Source organism: Geotrypetes seraphini, chromosome 4, assembly GCF_902459505.1.
Source record: "Geotrypetes seraphini chromosome 4, aGeoSer1.1, whole genome shotgun sequence".
Lineage (NCBI taxonomy): Eukaryota > Metazoa > Chordata > Amphibia > Gymnophiona > Dermophiidae > Geotrypetes > Geotrypetes seraphini.
In genome coordinates this window covers 323967100-323990824 of record NC_047087.1, presented here as the reverse complement: position 1 = coordinate 323990824, position 23725 = coordinate 323967100, and the positions used below count along the sequence as shown (strand labels likewise).

The window sequence follows — 23725 nt, the reverse complement described above, 5'->3', positions numbered from 1 at the left end:
TTTCAGTAAATTTGTGCTATATCCTGTCTTCCCCTCCCTCCTTCCCCCAAAATAGCAATTTGCTCAGTATAGCTTTCGAGGATGAATCTCCCACCCACTATCTGATCCAAAGTATTCTATGGGCAGAAATAGCAGAAACCTTGCTCAGGACCCAGAATAGGATCGTATAGAGCAGGGGTCTCAAAGTCCCTCCTTGAGGGCCGCAATTCAGTCGGGTTTTCAGGATTTCCTCAATGAATATGCATGAGATCTATGTGCATGCACTGCTTTCAATGCATATTTATTGGGGAAATCCAGAAAACCCGACTGGATAGAAACATAGAAAAAAGCAGCAGAAAAGGGCTATAGCCCACCAAGTCTACCCATTCCAAGTATCCCCTCCCCTGAATTTACTCCCTTAAAGATCACACGTGAGTATCCCATTTTCTCTTAAAATCCGTCACGCTGCTGGCCTTTATCACCTGGAGTGGGAGTCTGTTCCAATGATCCACTACTCTTTCGGTGAAGAAGTACTTCCTGGAGTCGCCATGAAACTTCCCTCCCCTGATTTTCAGCGGATGCCCTCTGGTGGTCGAGGGTCCCATGAGCCAGAAGATATCATCTTCTGACTCGATGTGTCCCGTGATGTACTTATATGTTTCAATCATATCTCCCCGTTCTCTTCTTTCCTCAAGTGAGTACAGCCGCAATTTTTTAAATCTTTCTTCATATGTGAGATCCTTGAGCCCCAAGACCATCCTGGTGGCCGTTCGCTGAACCGACTCGATCCTCAGCATGTCCTTTCGGTAGTGTGGTCTCCAAAACTGAACACAGTACTCCAAGTGAGGCCTCACCATGGCTCTGTACAACGGCATCATAACTTCAGGTCTCCTGCTGACAAAACCTCTGCGGATACACCCCATCATTTGTCTTGCCCTGGAGGAAGCCTTCTCCACTTGATTGGCAACCTTCATGTCCTCACTAATGATCACCCCTAGGTCGCGTTCCGCCATGGTCCTAACCAAGGTCTCACCATTTAGTACATAAGTTCTACGCGGGTTTCTCTTACCCAGATGCATTATCTTGCATTTTTTAGCATTGAAGCCTAGCTGCCAAGTAGTTGACCATTGTTCCAGCAACAGTAGGTCGTGTGTCATACTATCAGGTAATAAGCTTTTGCCTACTATGTTGCAAAGTTTGGCGTCGTCGGTGAACAGTGATACCCTTCCTCTAAGTCCTTGCGTCATATCTCTTATGAATAAGTTAAATAGAATCGGGCCCAGGACCGAGCCCTGCGGCACTCCACTGATCACGTCCGATGCTTCGGATGGGGTACCGTTCACCACCACCTTCTGAAGTCTACCGCTCAGCCAATCCCCAACCCATGTAGTTAGAGTGTCTCCTAATCCTATCGATTTCAGCTTGTTCAGTAATCTTCGATGAGGGACGCTATCAAATGCTTTACTGAAGTCCAAATATACCACGTCCAGTGACTCTCCGGCGTCCAGTTGTCTAGTAACCCAGTCAAAAAAGCTAATCAGATTAGATTGGCAGGATCTGCCCTGGGTGAACCCGTGTTGGTGTGGATCACACAGTTTTTCTTCGTCTAGGATTGTGTCAAGATTCTGTTTGATCAGTGTTTCCATGAGTTTACACACTATAGACGTGAGACTCACTGGTCTGTAGTTTGCTGTCTCTGTCCTGCAGCCCTTTTTGTGGAGTGGGATTACGTTGGCGGTTTTCCAGTCCAAGGGGACCCTTCCTGTGCTTAGGGAAAGATTGAAAAGAACAGATAATGGTTCTGCCAGGACTTCCCTTAACTCCCTGAGCATTCTGGGGTGTAGGTTATCCAGTCCCATGGCTTTGTTTACCTTGAGTCTTGATAGTTCGTCATAGACGCTACTGGGCGTAAATTCAAAATCTTGAAACGGGTCTTTCTGGTTATCTCCCGTCTGCAGCTGTGGACCAGCTCCCGGCGCTTCGCGGGTGAACACTGAACAGAAGTATTTGTTTAGTAGTTCTGCCTTCTCAGAATCTGATTCCGCAAAGTTACCGTCCGATTGCTTCAGGCGTACTATCCCATCTTTGTTTCTTTTCCTGTCACTAATATAGCTGAAGAAAGATTTATCCCCTTTCTTAATTTTCCGTGCTAGCTTTTCCTCCATTCGGAGTTTGGCTTCTCTGACTGCTGTTTTGACAGCTTTAGATCTGTCTAGATAGTCCTCTTTCGCCCCATCTCTGCCTAAATGTTTGTAGGTGATAAATGCGTCTTTTTTCTGTTTAACTAGGTCTGAAATTTCTTTACTGAACCATTGGGGTCTTTTGTTTCTCCTGCGTTTACTTACTGTCTTTATGTATCGGTCTGTTGCTTCGTGTAGGAAGGACTTCAGAGACGACCACATATCCTCCACATTGTCAGATATTGCTTGTTTATGTAGCTCCTGATGGACAAAATCTCCCATGCGGTTGAAGTCTGTGCCTCTAAAGTTGAGAACCCTTGTTGCTGTGTTTGTCTTAGGGAAACCTTTCTTGAGGTTGAGCCATACCATATTATGGTCGCTGGAGGCCAGTGTGTCTCCTACTGAGACTTCCATGACGCTATCTCCGTTGGTGAGAACTAGGTCTAGTAACGCCTGGTCCCTGGTGGGCTCCAATACCAATTGCTTGAGACGTGCACCCTTTATGGAAGTTAATATTATTTTGTAGTCGCGGAGAGTGTGTTCCAATCTGCATCTGGCATGTTGAAGTCTCCTAGCATTACTGTGTCCCCACGCAGTGTGATGTTCTCTATGTCCTCGATTAATTCCATGTCTTTGTCCTCCTGTTGCCTGGGAGGTCTATATATCACCCCAAGGTATAGGCATTTTTCATTCCCTCTGGCCAGGTTCACCCAGAGGGATTCCCCGGTGTATCTAACATCTGTGATTCTGGTGGTTTTGATGCTTTCCTTAGTGTATAGCGCTACTCCTCCTCCCAATTTACCCTCTCGGTCGCAACGAAGTAGGTTGTACCCTGGTATAACCATATCCCACCCATGCGATTCCGTGAACCAGGTTTTGGATATCGCTATCACGTCAAGATCGGCGTTTGTTATCTCAGTCTCTAATGCTAGAATTTTATTGCCCAAGCTGTGTGCATTAACATACATAGCCCTCCATATCTGTGAAGAGATTCCTTTACGAGCTAGTGTGGCTCCTAAATTATCAGTGATATTTCTCCCTGAATTATTGTGGATTGCATAGAAACATAGAAAAGTGACGGCAGAAAAGGGCCAAAGCCCATCAAGTCTGCCCACTCTATTAACCCTCCCCCCTAGTTACCCTTTGAGAGATCACATTTTGATGACCCATCCCCTTAACTCTACCCTTTTAGAGATCCGACATAACCATCCCATCTATGCTTAAAATCTGGCACGCTGCTGGCCTCGATCACCTCAACTGGAAGCCCATTACAATTGTCAACCACTCTTTCAGTGAAGAAGTACTTCCTGGTGTTGCCATGAAACTTCACGCCCTTGATTTTTAGCGGATGCCCTCTTGTGGCTGAGGGTCCTCTAAGAAAGAAAATATCATCTTCTACCTTGATATGACCAGTGATATATTTAAACGTCTCAATCATGTCTCCCCTCTCCCTACGTTCTTCGAGAGAGTATAGCCGCAATTTATTCAGCCTTTCTTCGTACGAGAGATCCTTGAGCCCCTAGACCATCCTGGTGGCCATTCGCTGAACCGACTCAACTCTCATCACATCCTTACGGTAATGTGGCCTCCAGAATTGTACATAGTACTCCAGATGAGGCCTCACCATGGTTCTGTACAATGGCATTATGACTTCGGGTTTCCGACTGACAAAGCTTCTCCGGATACAACTCAGCATTTGCCTAGCCTTGGATGAAGCCTTCTCCACTTGATTGGTAGTTTTCATGTCTTCACTAATGATCACCCCCCAAATCTCGTTCTGCTGTAGTCCTAGCCAAGGTTTCTCCATTCAATGTGTACGTTCTGCACGGATTGCTGTAGCCAAGGTGCATTTGCATTTTTTAGCGTTGAAGTTAAGCTGCCAGGTCGAGGACCAATGTTCCAATGAAAGCAGGTCCTGTGTCATACTGTCGGACAATTTGTTGTTACTTACAATGTTACATAGTTTGGCATCATCGGCGAATAATGTTATTTTACCTTGTGACCCTCAAAGAGGGACTTTGAGATCCCTGGTATAGAGCATCTGCCACATAATCCACTCTGGACACAAGAAACTGGGTATCCACGTAGGCATCCGCTCACTGAGCATAATGTAACCTTGAATGTTAAGTCCGTGCAACGCTCATCATCACTGCCGCTGCCTTTATCCCCAACGCTGCGGTTTCAAATTGCATTTTAAGGACAAAGTCCAGCTTACAGAATTCTTCAATATATAAGAATAGCTTTACTGGGTCAGCCTAAAGGTCCATCAAGCCAAGTAGCCTGTTCTAGAGGTGGCCAATCCAGGTCACTAGTACCTGGCCAAAACCCAAAGAGTAGCAACATTCCATGCTACCGATCCAGGGCAAGCAGAGGCTTCCCCCATAACAGACTATGGACTTTTCCTCCAGGAATTTGTCCAAACCTTTCTTAAAACCATTGGGCTTTGTAACCTGGGGAGGGCTTCAATGGCTGGGAGGGTTTAGATGGGCTGGTGTAGATGGGCTGGAGTATGTCTGAACAGAGATTTCGGCAGTTGGAACCCAAGCACAGTATCGGGTAAAGCTTTGGATTCTTGCCCAGAAATGGCTAAGAAGAAAAAAATTTAAATTGAATCAGGTTGGGCAGACTGGATGGACCATTCGGGTCTTTATCTGCCGTCATCTACTATGTTACTATGTTTGGTGGACTGAACAGCTGATGAACTCAGCGACTACCGGGTAAAGTTTTTTCAAGGCCTTAAGCCTTCCGAAGGAGTCTTTCCAGGACCTCCCAATGGTCTGTGGGCATCTTAGTTAAAATCCAGATGGGCGGGAAAGCATGTGGTCTGAGCCTTGGTGCTGCTGATGAGTGAGCACTGGGCAGTAGAGGCCTGTGAAAGCTCTATCTTTAATTCTTGGAGAAACTCGGTAATAATCTCCAAAAGCGCTGATGGCTTGAACATCCTGCGCACAGTCATGTTCTCTACGAGATCCAAGGCTACCACCTGGTCGGAACCTAATTCTCCCAGGTGTGATGCTGAGTCTCCTAATACTGAGGACCTGGCTGGGACAGTAAAGGCATAGATACTGAACTCACTTCATCCCAGTCCTCCTCCGACTGCTCTGCCGCAGGGAATATATGTCCTTAAAGGGAATAATCCCTGGCACTACCACCATCATGACCCTTGAGGGATCACTGTAATTTAGAAATGCATCATATATCATGCCTATAAATTCTAGAGCAAATGTTGGACAAGGACGCCTAGAAGGCTCTGGCAGGAGGAGCTCCTGCAGCCCACTCTGGAGTTTTGCAAAAGATGTGTTCAATATTTTTCTAGCCCCTCTCTTAACCTTAGGACAGTCTATCGGTTTCACTACATTTGCTTATGCAGATGACATTCAATTAGTTCATCGATCGACCTAAACAATGCTAACAAAATAATTCTTATTAACCAAAAACTAGAAAAAATTAAAGTTTGGCTCAACTCACATATGCTTTCTTTGAATGTCGATAAATCCAAACTTATGATTTTTCCCATCAAAGATGGACTCACCCTACAAACTCCTCTTAAGTTCAAAACTCAATCTATCAAAGTAGAACGTTAATTAAAATTATTAGGAATCACGTTGATAGTAAACTATCATACCATCTACATATTAACACAGTAGTCCAACGATGTTTTTATCGATTGCGTATGATAAGATCTCTATCTAAACTATTAGAACCTGCTTCTTTGAATATAGAAACATAGAAGATGACGGCAGAAAAGGGCTACAGCCCATCAAGTCTGCCCACTCTGCTTACCCACCCCCTTGTCTATGCCCTAATGACCCAATTTTCTTATCTTGACCCTCGTAGGGATCCCACATGGGTATCCCATTTATTCTTAAAGTCTGGCACGCTGTCTGCCTCGATCACCTGCACTGGAAGCTTGTTCCAATGATCAACCACTCTCTCTGTGAAGAAATACTTTCTGGTGTCGCCATGAAATTTTCCGCCCCTGAGTTTGAGCGGGTGCCCTCTTGTGGCCGAGGGTCCCTTGAGAAAGAAAATATCATCTTCCACTTCAACACGTTCCGTGAGGTACTTAAATGTTTCGATCATGTCTCCCCTCTCCCTACGTTCCTCGAGAGTGTAGAGCTGCAATTTGTTCAGTCTCTCTTCGTACGAGAAACCCATGAGCCCCGAGATCATCCTGGTGGCTGTCCGCTGAACCGATTCAATTCTGCGCACATCTATACTGTAATGTGGCCTCCAGAATTGCACACAGTACTCCAGATGAGGTCTCACCATGGCCCTGTACAACGGCACTATGATTTCAGGCTTTCGGCTGACAAAACTTCTATTGATACAACCCAATATCTGCCTTGCCTTAGATGAAGCCTTCTCCACTTGATTGGCAGTTTTCATGTCTGCACTGATGATTACTCCTAAATCTCGTTCTGCTGAAGTCCTAGTTAAAGTTTCTCCGTTCAAGAAGTATGTCCTGCATGGATTTCCGCTTCCGAGGTGCATGACCTTACATTTCTTAGCATTGAAGCCTAGCTGCCAGGTTGAGGACCAACTTTCCAATGTAAGCAGGTTCTGCGCCATATAAGTCTGTAAACTGCATTCACTTACTATATTACATAGCTTGGCGTCATCGGCGAATAGTGTTATTTTACCTTGAAGCCCTTGAGTCAGATCCCCTATGAATATGTTGAAAAGGAGTGGACCCACGACCGAGCCCTGCGGCACTCCACTGGTCACCTCCGATGTTTTAGAGAGGGTACCATTAACCACCACCCTCTGAAGTCTGCCACTCAGCCAATCATTGACCCATGCAGTTAGTGTCTCTCCTAACCCCATCGATTCCATCTTGCTTAGCAGCCTGCGGTGTGGGACCCTGTCAAAAGCTTTACTGAAGTCCAGGTACACGACATCCAAAGACTCTCCCAAGTCCAACTTTCTTGTTACCCAGTCAAAGAAGCTGATGAGATTGGATTGGCAGGACCTACCCTTGGTGAATCCATTCTGATTGGGATCCCGAAGATTCCCTTCATTCAAGATCGTGTCCAATTTGCTTTTAATTAGTGTTTCCATGAGTTTGCACACTATTGATGTGAGACTCACCGGTCTATAATTCGCAGCCTCTGCCCTGCAACCCTTTTTATGCAGAGGAACGACATTAGCTAATTTCCAGTCCAGGGGAACTTTCCCCTTACTTAGGGAGAGATTGAATAGCTCAGCCAACAGTTTCGCCAGGACACTGCTCAATTCTCTGAGCACTCTTGGGTGCAAATTGTCTGGTCCCATGGCTTTGTTCACCTTGAGTCTTGCCAGTTCACTGTAAACTTCACCTGGTGTGAACTCAAAATTCTGAAACGGGTTTTCTGTGCTTTGTGTTGCCTTCAACTGCGTACCGTGTCCCGGTGCCTCACAGGTGAAGACTGAGCAGAAGTATTCATTCAGTAGTTCGGCTTTATCGGAATCTGCTTCCACGTAACTTCCGTCCGGTCTTCTAAGGTGTACTATCCCGCCTGTGTTCCTTTTTCTGTCACTAATATACCTGAAGAAGGATTTGTCCCCCTTTTTAATGTTTTTTGCCAGAATTTCTTCCACTCGAAGTTTTGTCTCCCTAACTGCCATTTTGACCGCTGTAGACCTGGTCCTATATTCTATCTTTGCCTCTCTTTTCTCCGTGCGCTTGTAATCTCATGCATCAGTTATTGTAATGCCCTCTTCCAAAGCACAATAAAAAAAGAAAAATGAAGACTCCATCTGATACAAAACACTGCAGTAAAAATTTTATTTAACGCAAAAAAATATGATCATGTTACCCCTTTTTTATATAAAGCTCACTGGTTACCTATACAACATAGAATTACTTATAAAATTATTTTATTAACTTTTAAAACCAGAGAAAATCATCAGCCTGAATTCATTAATCTACTTATCCCTTACAATATTACAAGGTCTTTGCGATCTATATCTCAAAACCTTCTTGTTATCCCATCATTGAAACATATAAACACACTGAGGTCGTCAATCTTTTTCTGGTAGCACCCCCTTCTCTTTGGAACAGTATTCCAAACTACTTACGTGAAAAACTTACTCTCCGACTTTTAGTCAAAACTAAAGACATTTCTCTCTCTCAACACATTTGACTCCTAATTGTCCTTTTAAGGACTACCTAGTATTGAGAAGGAATCTTAATACCTGTTCCCCTTCCTATTGTTCTTCTCCCTTACATGTTCTCTTTTTCTCCACATATTGTAATTCCAGCCCCCTTTCCCGCTTGTATCTGTTCGTTAATTTTTTGTTAGTTTATTAGTCCTTAAAAGTTAGTATTTGTCCTAATGCTGTTCTGTATTTTTTAAACTGTATTTTAATCAGTATATGGTTTTAACATTTTATACACCGCCTAGAAGGTTTGATTAGACGGTATAAGAAATTTTAAATAAACATGAAACTTGATGTATGGCTGTGCTTCGCCAGGGAAGCCCTTTTGTCAGTTCCCAGCTCTAGCCTGGTTTTCTGAACTAGAACTCAATCCAAGAAGGGACCCCATTCCTCCAGAGGGATTAGAGGAGGCTAAGGCAGTGGCTCCTGCCCCTTCCTCCCCCCAACATGGCACGTGAAACACAGACAGTCCTCTAGTATCCTGGCCTGAGGAAACTGGGAATTTCAAAATAACTGTCGTAGGACCAGATCCTTGTGAAAAACTGCCACGGTGCCACTTAAACTGCACTCAAGCTCTCTGAGACGACACCAGGAGTGAGCCTTGCTCCCAAGGGAACAGTTCCTGAGGTCCAAGACTGTTAATGCAGGCTGGCCAAGCAGGTGCCCTGCAAAGCAGGCTGCCCCTTAGCTGCAGGGTCTGTGTTCTCTGCAACCAGAGATGTCCCTAAATTGGGAGCCTCTGCAACATTGAAAAGTCTCCTAACCAGACAGAAACCCCCCCCCCCAAAAAAAAAAAAACCAAATTAAAATAAACACGAGAAGAGACAGGATCCTACCATCTTGCATGTAGAGAGTAAAACTGAGGAATTACAGGACAGCCCAGAGTAATGGGAGGTGGAGGAGAAAAATGTAAATGAGGCTATCTACACAAGATCTCATGGTCAGATACACATAACCAAGTGTTCCAGAATGATGTGCCTAATGAAAGATTAGGTTCTTACCTTTGCTAATCTTCTTTCTTGCAAATCCACACTTTATTCCGGGACTAATGGGTTACTTCCATCTACCCGCCAGGACTTTCTAGGAAGCCTCAAACTTCAGAGACTTAAACCCCTCCCCTTCTTGCTGTCCCTGTAAGCATCAGTTAGTCTTAAAGCAGCCAGGAACATCTTTAGAGGATAACAACAAGAAAGGGGAACGGAGAAACTCCCTGGCAAGTAAGTCAATTCTGCTGATATGAAAAAGTGCAACAATGACATGAAACATTAGAAACCTGAAAGACACAACAATGCTATAAGAGGGTGCTGGAACTAGAGACCCCCCCCCCCCAATAACTAAGTGCTAAACCCATTCTGATGGCACTCTTATAAAGGCTGGCCAGAAAACAGAAATCTAGCTTACCTGTATTTGGAAAGTCCTGGCAGAGGAAGAGTCTGGCTCGAATCCCGGACACGCCTCCATGGAACCACGCAGCCTACGCTTGACCTACTAGAGGACGAACTTGGGGTGTGCAAGCTCCCAAGGGAGGTTCATGAGCCCCGAGCTGTCTGGGGGTTTACCTACAAGCTGGGAATCTCCTAGAAGCAGACTTTTCCAAAGGTCTGCGATCTCCTGCAGTCAGAGCTGCCTCCGGAGGGAAACTCCGCAGCACGAGGGTGAAAACTGCGAATGCAAAGATTGAAGTTACGCAAAATAAAACACGAGCAGAAAAGACAAGCTCCTACAGACTGGCTTGTAAAAAAGAAAACTGATGCTTACAGGGACAGTGACGAGGTAAGAGGGGGAACGGGTTTAAGTCTCTGAAGTTACCAGCTTTCTACAAAGTCCTGGTAGGTAAATGGAAATAACCCACTGGTCGCGGAATAAAGTGGGATTGCATAAGAATGTCCTTTAATGGATTAAGAACTGGTTGAAAGACAGAAACCAAAAAGTAGGTTTAAATGGTCAGTATTCTCAATGGAGAAGGGTAAATGGTGGGGCTCTCCTGCAATACCTCTCTTCAATAACTTATCACTATCTCTTTTTTCCTGTATATTTTTGGAAGACTAAATAGTGGGGTTCCTCAGGGGTCTGTGCTGGGACCGCTGCTTTTTAACATATTTATCAATGATCTAGAGATGGGAATAACTGGCGAGATAATTACATTTACTGATGACACAAAGAGGACTGTGAAATTGCAAGAGACATCAGAATTGCAAATGATGATTAATGTGAAAAGTCACGTATGTGGGAAAGAGGAACCCAAACTATAGCTATGTGATGCAGGGTTCCACGTTAGGAGTAAAAGCCAAGGAAATGGATCAAGATGTCATTGTTGAGGATATGTTGAAGCCCTCAACTCTGTGTGTGGCAGTGGCTAAGGAAGCAAATAGAATGTTAAGAATTATCAGGAAATGAAAACCAAAGATGAAAATGTTATATAGTAGACCCCCACAAATTCGCAGACTCAGTCATTCGCAGTATTTTCTGACTCCCTCTTCCGGTCAGAAAATACAGGGAATGAATGAGTCCACAAATCAGCCTTCTGCACAGCCGTCAATTCCAATCAGCCTTCTGCACAGCCGATTCCTCCTCCTCTCCCCCCGCTGCTGGGTCAGACCAGTGGTCCAACGTGCCTAGCAGTCCGCTCCTGCAGTGGCCTCTAGGTCAAAGACTAGCGCCCTAACCAAGACCAGCCCTACCTGCGTACGTTCAAGTTCCGCAGAACTCGTCTAACTTTGTCTTGAATCCCTGGAGGGTGTTTTCCCCTACGACAGCCTCCGTAAGAGCGTTCCAGTTTTCCACCACTCTCTGGGTGAAAAAGAACTTCCTTACGTTTGTACGGAATCTATCCCCTTTTAACTTTAGAGAGTGCCCTCTCGTTCTCCCTACCTTGGAGAGTGTGAAAAAACTGTCTTTCTCTACTAAGTCTATTCCCTTCATTATCTTGAAGGTTTCAATCATGTTCCCTCTCAGTCTCCTCTTTTCAAGGGAGAAGAGGCCCAGTTTCTCTAATCTCTCACTGTACACGTCAGAAATTCTCCCAGCTGAATGACCAAAATGACCGACCTCAGAGTCTCCATACGAAAAGATACGACCCGAAGTGTCCTGTTGACTCTCTTCAGATCTAAAATGGGCCGAAAAGACCCTTCTTTCTTGGGCACAACGTAAATGGAATACCTGCCAGTGCAACACTCCTGGGGAGATGGATTGCAGGGGGTGGAAAGGAGGAAGGGAGAGAGAAATATTACACTAGGGGGAGAAGAGATGACGAAAGGAAGGAAGCGATATCAAACCAAGGAATGGAAGGGAAGGAGTGGAGGGGAGTCTGGTAGCGCTCTAGAAATAGTAGTAGTAGTAGTAGTAGAAGAGAGAGAGGTCAGATTATAGGAATGAGATGCCAGATTGGGAAGGAGAGAGATGTCAGACTACTGGGAGGAAGGAGAGAGATGTCAGACCATGGAAATGGGGAGGGAAGGAGAGAGAGAGATAGGAAGGGAAGGGAAGACATAGAAGAGCAGATTTTGAGAAGCAGAAAAATTAAATGTTAAGTTAATGCCAAAGATGGATGCAGGGCAGAAAGTGAAGAAGAGAAAAGAAGGCCCTGGAAACTGTTAAAAAGCACAGAAAAATAAAGTCACCAGACAACAAAGGTAGGGAAAATGATTTTATTTTCAATATAGTGATTGAAATGTGTCAGTTTTGAGAATTTATATCTGCTGTGTGTATATGAAAAATGAAAGGAAAAAATTGCATTACAATTAGTAAAGGGAATAGGATCTGGGGCAGAGCTTGGGTGGTTTTAGGGCGGAGCTTGGGAGGTACTTAGCTTGGAGTAGTTGAGAAACACTGCTATAGGCAATCAGCTGGAGCCAGTACCGCTCCTTCTCTCCTCGCCCTCTTCCCTGCTGGCACTCCCTACTGGCATCTCAGGGACTGTCTGGAAGACCTCTGTGCATGCGCGAATGTCAACGTGATGATGCCACACATGAGCATGATGTCATCACGGCAACATCTGCAGACTTCTGGGTGCCTCGAGCCGTGGCCATTACTTGCAGCCCTCACTACATTTTCTGACTTCGTTTCGGCCCCAGATCATTTTTGAGTTGTGCAGGCCTGCTTTATGGGTTCTATCCAATCAACATTTGGCATAATAAAGTCACCAATTTGTAGTACTTCCCCTTTTACAGCTATATTTTGAATATCTTCAATTAAGTCTCTTTCCACTTCCGTCTGTGAAGGTGGTCTGTATATCACACCAATGTAGATACATTTTCTACTCCCTCTTTCCAAAGTGCCTCTTTCCTACCCTGTAGGTCCTGCAATTGTGTGTCTTTAATATGATCTTTAACATGTAACATCATGCTCCCTCTTTCTTCTTACCCTGAATTTCAATCATGTCTCCTCTCTCTCTACGTATACTCACTCGAGGAACGTAGAGAGAGAGGAGACATGATTGAAACGTTTAAATATATCACGGGCCATATCGAGATAGAAAAGGATATCTTCTTTCTTAAAGGTCCCTCGGCCACAAGAGGGCATCCGCTGAAAATCAGGGGTGGGAAATATCATGGCGACACCAGGAAGTATTTCTTCAGTGAAAGGGTGGTTGATCATTGGAATGAACTTCCACTTCAGGTGATTGAGGCCAGCAGTGTGCCAGACTTTAAAAGGAAATGGGATATACATGTGGGAACTCTAGGGGGGTAATGTCATGGGGGGGTGGGTCATTAGAGTGGGCAGACTTGATGGGCCATGGCCCCTTTCTGCTGTCATCTTCTATGTTTCTATTATAGTCTGCTATAAAGCACAGTTACTTACCGTAACAGGTGTTATCCAGGGACAGCAGGCATATATTCTCACATGTGGGTGATGTCATCTACGGAGCCCCAGCGCGGACAGCTTTTCAAGCAAACTTGATTGAAGTTTCAAGTTTGCTACACTGCACCACGCATGTGCATGCCTTCTTGCCCACTAGAGGGCGCATCCCCACCTCGTGGTCCTCAGTTCCATATCCAGCAAAGAAGCCATCCCCGGGGAGGAGGGCGGGTTGTGAGAATATATGCCTGCTGTCCCTGGATAACACCTGTTATGGTAAGTAACTGTGCTTTATCCCAGGACAAGCAGGCATGATATTCTCACATGTGGGTGACCTCCAAGCCAACCAAAAAAGGGCAGGTGGGAGGATGGCAATTTAGGAAAACAGGTTACGTAACACCGACTGGCCAAACCGGCCGTCGCTTCTGGACAAAGTGTCCAGGCAGTAGTGGGAGGTGAACGTATGAACCGAAGACCAAGTGGCAGCTTTACATATGTCCTCCACAGGAGTAGACCGGAGGAAAGCAACCGAAGCTGCCATAGCCCGGACCTTATGCCCCGTGACTCGACCATGGAGCGTGAGACCAGCCTGAGCGTAGCAAAAGGAAATACAAGCAGCCAACCAGTTGGACAAGGTGTGCTTGGAAACAGGATGTCCCAATCGATTAGGATCAAAGGACAAAAACAATTGAGGAACCTTCCGATGAGACTTGGTACGTTGGAGATAGAATGCCAACGCCCTCTTACAGTCAAGCGTGTGAAGTGCCGCCTCACCAGGATGGGAGTGGGGCTTCGGGAAGAACACCGGAAGAACAATGGACTGATTGAGGTGGAAATCAGACACAACCTTAGGCAAAAATTTAGGATGGGTGCGAAGAACCACCTTGTCATGATGAAACACCGTAAAAGGTGGATCCGCAACCAAAGCCTGCAGCTCACTAATCCAACGAGCGGACGTGAGCGCAATCAAAAAGACCACCTTCCAAGTGAGAAACTTAAGAAGAGATTTGTCGATAGGCTCAAAAGGAGGCTTCATCAGTTGAGCTAGGACTACATTAAGATCCCAAACGACAGGCGGAGGTTTCAGAGGGGGATGAACATTCACGAGACCCTTCATGAAACGCGCAACCAGAGGATGAAGAGAAAGAGATCGACCCTCTAGAGGGCGATGAAAGGCCGCAATGGCACTGAGATGCACCCGAATGGAAGTCGTCTTCAGTCCAGACTTAGACAGATGCAGCAAATATTCCAGCACCGAAGACACTGGGACCGAACTCGGGTCCAAACGGTTCAAGGAACACCAAGATGAAAATCTGGTCCACTTCTGGGAATAGCAAAGCCTAGTCGAGACCTTACGCGAGGCTTCCAGAACCTCCCTCACTGACTGAGAAATAGGAATCAAAGTCAAAGGGAAAGGAACCAAGCTGTCAGATGTAAAGACTGAAGATTGGGATGCAACAGCGAGCCCCGACTCTGAGACAGCAGAGAGGGAAAAACAGGTAGAAGCAGAGGCTCCCTGACACTGAGTTGAAGTAGTAGGGAGAACCAATGTTGACGAGGCCAACGAGGCGCAATGAGAATCATAGTGGCTCTGGTCGATTTGAGATGCACCAGCGTCCTCAAGATCAGAGGAAAAGGAGGAAACGCGTAAAGGAACCTCCCTCCCCAGTCGAGAAGAAAGGCATCGGCCTCGAGACGGTCCGAGGAGTACATCCGCGAACAATAAAGAGGCAGTTTGCGGGTCTCCGGTGAGGCAAACAGATCCACCTGAGGCGTCTCCCAGCGGTCGAAGACCTCGCGCAGAACTCGGGAGTTCAACGACCACTCGTGCGGCTGGAGAAGACGACTGAGTTTGTCCGCTAGGCAATTCTTCTCTCCCTGGATGTAAACCGCAAGTAGGAAGATGTTCTGGGAAACCGCCCATTCCCAAAGGCGCAGGGCTTCCTGGCACAGGGGCCAAGAACCCGTTCCCCCTTGTTTGTTCACATAATACATTGCCACCTGGTTGTCCATTCGCACGAGGACTACCTGATCGTGGAGCAGGTGGCAGAACGCTGGAGCAGCCAGAAAAATGGCACGAAGCTCCAACACATTGATGTGACAAAGGCGGTCCTCTGCCGACCATAGATCCTGGGTCCGCAGACCGTCGAGATGAGCCCCCCACGCGTACTCCGAGGAGTCCGTGGTCAGGACCTTGCGGTGCAGAGGAACGAGAAAGAGCAAACCCCCTGAAAGATTGGAAGAGTTTGTCCACCAACGGAGCGAGCGTCTCAAAGAAGGAGTCACCGTTATCGGACAAGAGACTGGATCGCAATCCTGTCGCCACTGAGAGGCAAGGTCCACTGAGGAAGCCTCAGATGCAACCGGGCGAACGGAGTGACGTGGACCGTCGATGCCATGTGGCCCAGAAGCATCATCATGCGCTGAGCCGATACTGCGGGCAGCAGAGAAACCTGGCGACTCAACCGAAGCAGAGCCTCCAACCGAGGAGGAGGGAGGAACGAACGGAGGCGAACCGTGTCCAGCACGGCTCCGATAAACTGAAGGGATTGAGCCGGGCACAACTGAGACTTGGGGAAGTTCACTTCGAACCCCAGACGTTGAAGCAAGATGATAGTCTGTCGGGTTGCTGAGATAACCCCCTCCCTGGTCGGGGCCTTGATTAGCCAATCGTCCAGGTAGGGAAAGACCTGTAGCCCCCGAGATCGCAGGGCTGCGGCGACTACCACCATACACTTTGTGAAGACTTGAGGGGACGAAGCCAGTCCGAAGGGGAGGACCCGATATTGGAGGTGCAACTCCCCCACCTGAAACCGTAGGAATTTGCAGAAGGCGGGATGCACCGGAACATGAGTATATGCTTCCTTCAAGTCTAGGGAGCACATCCAGTCCCCTTCCTCCAACAGAGGGTACAAAACCGGAAGCGATAACATCCGGAACTTCTCCCGGACCAGGAATTTGTTGAGCTTTCTGAGGTCTAAAATGGGGCGTAAGTCCCCGGTCTTCTTTGGGACCAAAAAGTAACGGGAGTAAAACCCCCGCCCCCGCTGGTCGGGGGGTACAGGTTCCACCGCCCGAAGGATCAACAAGGCCCTGGCTTCCGCGAGGAGAAGAGGAAGCTGGGTCCGGTCGCATGGGCAAGCTCCCGGCGGAAGATCCGGCGGCGTAGCTGAGAAATTTAGAGAGTAGCCCTCGGAGAGTAGCCCTCGGAGATAATCCGGAGCACCCAAGCATCTGATGTGATCCCGGTCCAGGCCGGATAAAAGGCCCGGAGCCGACCCCCGATAGGAAGGAAGTCCGGCAAGAGTGCGGAGGGGGCCCGCCCCCATCCACACATCACGTCAAAAAGACGGCGCCGGCTTGGACGCCCCCGGCGCCTGAGGTTTTTGTTGGGCTCCTCTCCCCTGTTGCGGCGGGCGTCTCGGCGGGGGCCTAGAGAAGGCCGGTGTGGACTTCTGCGGATATCTCCTCGGGGGAGGCCGGAATGGTTTCTGCGGCGGGGCCCGAGGTTTGGGACGGACCAAGGAGACAAGGGAGCGCTCCTGCTCCGACAAACGTTTGGTCGCCGCCTCCAGGGACTCATCAAATAATTCTGAGCCAATACAGGGTAGATTGGCCAGACGTTCCTGCAAGTTAGGGTCCATATCAAGCGTACGGAGCCATGCCAGCCGATGCATTGCCACTGCAAAGGCGGATACCCTCGAGGCCAATTCAAATGCGTCGTAAACTGCGTGGAACAGGTACAGACGCAACTGAGAGAGGTTGGACATGAACGTGGCAAAACCCTCCTTATGGGAATCCGGCATGACCCCTTGATAGCGAGGCAAGTCTTTTACCATGCTTCGAAGATAGGAGGAAAACGTAAAGGCATAATTGAGGACCCTGGTAGCCATCAACGAATTGGAATAGAGGCGACGACCAAACTTGTCCAGGGTCCGCCCCTCCCGTCTGGGCGGGACCGCCGCCTAGACCTTGGAGGGTTGCGACTTCTTGAGCGCCGACTCCACGAGCAACGACTGATGAGATAGTTGTGCTTTCTCGAAGCCCTTACATGGGATGGTCCGGTACTTGGACTCCATCTTAGACGGCACCGCTGTGACTGTAAGAGGGGAGTCCAGATTTCTCAGGAAGGTCTGGTGAAGGACCTTATTGAGAGGCAGACGAGGAGTTTCTCTCGGGGGATTGGGCAAGTCTTGCTCCTCCAAAAACTCCTTCGTATACTGAGACCCAGCAAGCAAGTCCAGGTCCAAAGCACGTGCCATATCCTGCACGAAGTTCGAGAAGGAAGAGGGCCTGGAAGGCGGGGAAGGAGTACGGGAAGTCCTTCCCGCCGAGCAGAAGGGGGAAGCCTCGCAGGAATACCGCGGCTCCCTACCAGACCCCGATCCCCAGGAGGCCACACCGAGCGACCTCGAAGGGGTTGGGGACCGCCTATGCCCCGAGGATCCCTTGGGGGAAGTTCCCGGTGTACGAGGCACCGAGGCACGCCCCCTCCGTCTCGGCGAGGAGTCTCGCTAACCCCGTCCCACGGAGGGCCGGAAAAGCCTCGGATTGTCAAGGCGGAGCTCCGAGACACGCAACGCCTCACCTCCGCTCGGCGAGGAGCGACCGCGTCTCCGAGGAGAACCCCGAGAACGCTTGGGCTTCCTCGGCCGACGCCTCGCCCGAGGCCGACCCGAGGGCGAGGAGCCCCGGGAGGATCTCGAGGAAGAGGACGTGGAAGAGATCCTCCGAACCCGACGCACCTTGTCCCGAGGCCGTACGCTTCTCTCAGGCTGGTCAACCGAGGTCGAGGGCAAGGTCGGGGTCGAGGTTGGAAGCACCCCGGGGGCCGAAGCCAAGGGCATCGAGACTGAGGCCGCCGACGCCGGGGCAGTCGAGGCCGAGGCCTGCTGCAGGTGTTCAAGGGCCCCGGACAGCTCCGAGGTAATGAGGGCTCGGAGCAAGTCCTGGAAGGCCGGAATCCCCATCATGGCCGGTAGGTCTGGGGCTGGGGGGTGCTCCCTGGAGGGCGACCTCGGTCTCGAGTATTCTCTCGGGGCACTAGGCTTCGACAATCGGGGCGGGGCCGAAGACGACCCCTCCGTTGTTGAGGAGCCCGAGGATGGCTTCTTCGCTGACCCTGGAGTCGAGGACGGAAGCGAAGACTTACCCGAGGCAGGCTTGGTCGAGGCGGCAGGCTTCGAGGAAGTTGAGGGTCGCGGCGAGGTCGAGGGACCCGAGGCCGAGGTCGAGGCCGGGGCCAAAGCCGAGGCTGAGGTCGAGGCCTTCCCCGCCGCGGGGTCCACAGAGAAGAGCTCCGCCATCCGGGCACGGCGTCGGCGGAGTGCTCTGGATTGAAAAGTGGAGCACCTTTCACAGGAGTCAGTAGGGTGCTCCGGACCTAAGCAAAGCAAGCACCACCAGTGCGGATCGGTAATTGACAGCAACCGATCACACCGGGTACATTTCTTAAAGCCCGTCAAGGGACGGGACATGAAAGGAAAAGGGGCCGGGAACGAATGACGTCCCGCGGCCGCGGCTCCCGGGAGCCCCCGGAGCCGAACGGAAGAAATAAAAGGTTTTTTTTGTTTGTTTTTTTTTCGACGATAAACGACGGACTCTGAAGGAAAAACAACAAATAAAGCACAGCGACCGAGCTAATAACCCAGACGCGGTGTCAGAAGGCAGAAAAATAGGAGCTCAATTTCCACAGGGCTTCTGGCTCCGCGGAAAAAACTGAACTGAGGACCACGAGGTGGGGATGCGCCCTCTAGTGGGCAAGAAGGCATGCACATGCGTGGTGCAGTGTAGCAAACTTGAAACTTCAATCAAGTTTGCTTGAAAAGCTGTCCGCGCTGGGGCTCCGTAGATGACGTCACCCACATGTGAGAATATCATGCCTGCTTGTCCTGGGATAAATATCATTAAAAAACTATAACTACAAGTTTATTATAAATTATTAAGTTTCAAGTTTATTAAAATTTTGATATAAACACAATATCAAATATTTTCAATACCCAAAAAGGAGGAAAAATGGTTTGCTCGAATATAAGACAGGGGCTTAATATTCAAGTTCCCTGCCAGGATCTGCACCCAGTGCACCCTCCCTCACTCCCTCCTCTGCCAGACTCTACACCCAGCTTCTTTCCCTCACTGCCCTGTACCATCTCCCTCCCTCTTGATGCTTTGCACGCCTCCACCAGGCCTGGCACAGGGCTGGGACATAAGGGATCCCCCATCCCAGCTGAATTTTTAAAAAAATCTGTGCATTCCCCCCCCCCCCAATCTCTCCCGACATCTTGGCAGCCTTCCAGTAGACAGAACAAGAGGAATCCCTTCTGACTTGTGTGCCTGCTGAAATTGACAACCACACCTCCACATGTACCTTTCGGGTCGCAGCAGCCAATCAGCCATGAACAGAGCAGAAGGGTACGAAGATCATTCCTGCTCCATCTGGCTACATGAGGGAGATGTGAGGAAGGTGTGGTTGTCAATTTTGGCAGGCACACAACACAGAAGAGAATCCTCCAGTCCCGTCCACTGCGAGGCCACCGAGGAGTCGGGGTTTTTTGGATTCAGTCGGGAAGAAAGGGAAATCCCTCATGTTCCAGCCCACTGTGTCTTACGGCAGGCCCTGTGGAGTTCTGCAATAGGTCTGGTGAGGGGGGAGGGTAGGCAGTAGGTAATGGCCCAAATATAAGTCGAAACCCCAATTTTGGGCCCAAAAATCTCAGCTTATATTCAAGTATATACGGTATGTCCCAGTCATGGCAAACACGATCGTCGCTAAAGCTGTTAAAATAGGTTTAGCGATGATCGCTGGTTTTAATGCATCTGGGACTAATAATAATAACTTTATTCTTCTATACCGCCACAATCTTGCGACTTCTAGGCGGTTTACAGTCAAGAGAGCTGGACATTCAGCGAGTTACAATATGCAGATAGTCGGAGGAAATACAGAGTATAGAAACTTTAAGAAAGCGAAAAATAAAATATACAGTTTGCTAAGAAATTTCCGAGAGGACCTGTTTGAGAGGTCGCGAATTACAAAAAATACAGCGAATATTACAAAAAATACAGCGAATATTACAATATACAGTTTGTTAAGAATTTTCAGAGGGGACATTTTAGACGAAAGGTCCAGAAATTATCAAATACAGTTTGATTAGGATTTCAGAGGGGGCATATTGGGAAGACGAGAAAAGAAAGCACAGTTACTTACCGTAACAGGTGTTATCCAGGGACAGCAGGCAGATATTCTTGACTGATGGGTGACGGCACCGACGGAGCCCCGGTACAGACAATTTTAGAGTGATTGCACTCTTAAGAACTTAGAAAGTTCTAGTTAGGCCGCACCGCGCATGCGCCTTCCTGCCCGACGGAGGCGCGCGGTCCCCAGTTAGGATAAGCCAGTTAAGAAGCCAACCCGGGGAGGTGGGTGGGACGCAAGAATATCTGCCTGCTGTCCCTGGATAACACCTGTTACGGTAAGTAACTGTGCTTTATCCCAGGACAAGCAGGCAGCATATTCTTGACTGATGGATGACCTCCAAGCTAACAAAAAGAGGGATGGAGGGAAGGTTGGCCATTAGGAAAACAAATTTTGTAAAACAGATTGGCCGAAGTGTCCATCCCGTCTGGAGAATGCATCCAGACAATAGTGAGATGTAAAAGTATAAACTGAGGACCAAGTAGCAGCCTTGCAGATTTCCTCAATAGGAGTTGATTTGAGGAAAGCTACAGACGCTACCATAGCTCTAACCTTATGGGCCGTGACGGAACCTTCCAGTGGCAGTCCGGTCTGAGCATAACAGAATGAGATGCAAGCAGCAAGCCAATTGGATAACATACGTTTAGAAACAGGATGTCCCAACCTATTAGGATCAAAGGACAGAAAGAGTTGGGGAGATGATCTGTGAGGCTTAGTGCGTTCTAAATAGTAAGCCAGAGCACGTTTACAGTCCAAAGTATGCAAAGCCTGTTCCCCCGAATGAGAATGAGGTTTCGGGAAGAAAACAGGAAGGACAATGGACTGGTTAATGTGGAAGTCAGACACAACCTTAGGGAGAAACTTTGGATGTGTAGGCAGAACCACCTTGTCATGATGAAAAATAGTGAAAGGTGGATCGGCAACCAGTGCATGCAACTCACTGACCCTCCTGGCAGAGGTGAGAGCAAGTGAGAAATTTGAGGTGAGTAGTGGCCAAAGGTTCAAAAGGAGGCTTCATTAAGGTGGAAAGAACCACATTAAGATCCCAGACCTCAGGAGGGGGCTTGAGAGGTGGTTTCACATTAAAAAGGCCCCGCATGAATCTGGAAACCAAAGGATGAGCAGTAAGAGGTTTTCCCTGAACTGCATCATGAAACGCAGTGATAGCACTAAGGTGGACTCTGATAGAGGTAGACTTGAGACCAGAGTTAGACAAAGAAAGGAGCTAATCCAACACCAGTTCTACTGCTAGTGAAGTTGGATCATGATGATGCAGAAGGCACCAGGAAGAAAACCGGGTACACTTTTGATGATAGCATTGAAGAGTGGCCGGCTTCCTGGAAGCATCAAGAATAGAACTGACAGGCTGTGAAAGAAGTGAATGAGCCGAGGTCAGCCCGAGAGATACCAAGCTGTCAGGTGCAGAGACTCTAGGTTGGGATGTAGGAGGGACTGCTGATGTTGAGTAAGCCGAGAAGGAAACAGTGGAAGAAGTATGGGCTCCCTGGAACTGAGTTGAAGTAGAAGGGAGAACCAATGTTGCCTGGGCCACCGTGGAGCGATAAGAATCATGGTGGCTTGTTCTCTCTTGAGCTTGAATAAGGTTCGCAACATGAGAGGCAGAGGAGGAAATGCGTAAAGGAAGAGATTGGTACAAAAATCCAGGAGAAACGTATCTGGTGCCAGACGGTGATGGGAATAGAGTCTGGAGCAAAAGTGGGGCAGCCGATGATTGTGGGGAGCTGCAAAAAGGTCCACCTGAGTGCCCCATTGAACGAAAATGGACTGAAGAGTCATGGGATCGAGAGTCCATTCATGGGGTTGGAGAATTCTGCTGAGATTGTCTGCTAAGGAATTCTGCTCTATCTGAATGTAGACCGCCTTCAGGAATAAATGGTGAGCTGTCGCCCAAGACCAAATCTTTTGGGCCTCCTGACACAACAGGCGAGAGCCCGTCCCACCCTGTTTGTTGATGTAGTACATTGCAACTTGATTGTCTGTGTAAAGTAGCAGAACTTAAGGAAAGAGGAGATGTTGGAAAGCCTTGAGGGCATAAAACATCGCACGGAGTTCTAGAAAATTGATGTGATGCTTCTTTTCCTGGGCGGTCCAAAGACCCTGAGTTTGGAATTTGTTCAAATGAGCTCCCCAGGCATAGGGGGAGGCGTCGGTGGTGATAACCAGATGATGAGGAGGCAGATGGATGAGGAGACCTCTGGAGAGATTGGAAGATTTCAACCACCATTGTAGAGATTGACAAAGAGATGATGTCACAGATATGTGTCGTGAGCAGGGATCCATCGCCTGGGACCATTGGGTAGCTAGGGTCCATTGAGGAGTGCGCAGGTGAAGACGTGCGAAGGGGGTGACATGAACTGTTGAGGCCATGTGACCCAAGAGTATCATCATTTGCTTTGCAGAGATGGTAGGCTGTGGAATCACTTACTTGCAGAGATGAATAAGAGTCTGAAGGCGGTTGGATGGAAGAAACGCCCTCAGTAGGACAGTGTCCAAGATTGCTCCGATGAACTGAAGTCGCTGAGTGAGAATGAGATGTGACTTGGGTTGATTGATCTCGAACCCCAGCAGTTGAAGAAATTGGATGGTTTGGTTGGTGGCGCAAAGCACTTCCTCAGATGAAGGAGCCTTGATTAACCAATCGTCCAGGTAAGGGAAGACCTGAAGATGTTGAGAGCGCAGAAAGGCGGCTACCACTATGAGACACTTGGTGAATACCCTGGGGGAGGAAGCCAGACCGAAGGATAACACCTTGTACTAGTAATGGCAGTGATTGATCATGAAGCGGAGATACTGTCTGGAGGCTAAGTTGACCGGAATGTGTGTGTAAGCCTCCTTGAGATCGAGTGAGCAAAGCCAGTCGCCTTGAGTGAGAAGAGGATAAAGTGTGGCCAGAAAAAAGCATTTTGAACTTTTCTTTGATCAAGCATTTGTTGAGATCTCGGAGATCTAGTATGGGTCTGAGGTCTCGTTTTTTTGGGAACCAGAAAATATCGGGAGTAGAATCCCTGCCCCTTCTGATCTAGAAGAACTTCCTCTATGGCGTTCAGAAGAAGAAGGGATTGAACCTCCTGAAGAAGGAGGGAGGACTGAGGGGTGTTCAAAGCAGACTCTTTTGGAGGACTTTGGATGGGAAGAGTCTGAAAGTTGAGACAATAGATAAACGGCAAAGAAACAACAAACCGCAAAGAAACAACAAACCCCAATGTTTCACTGAAGAGATCTCACACCTCATTAAGGAGAAGAAAAAAGCATTTCTTTCCTACAAAAACGTACGCAGAGAAGAGAAACCAAAGTAGAATATAAGACCAGATCTGCAGCGGTCAAAACAGCAGTTATGGAGGCCAAACTTCGAGTGGAAGAAACTCTGACAAAAAACATTAAAAAAGGGGACAAATCCTTCTTTAGGTATATCAAT

At 48.2% G+C, this 23725-nt stretch overlaps 1 protein-coding gene across 1 annotated transcript in view; it reads right to left on the bottom strand.

The window, feature by feature from the left end:
• Positions 1-23725, bottom strand: part of BUB3 (BUB3 mitotic checkpoint protein) — a 170782-nt gene that overhangs the window by 138427 nt on the left and 8630 nt on the right.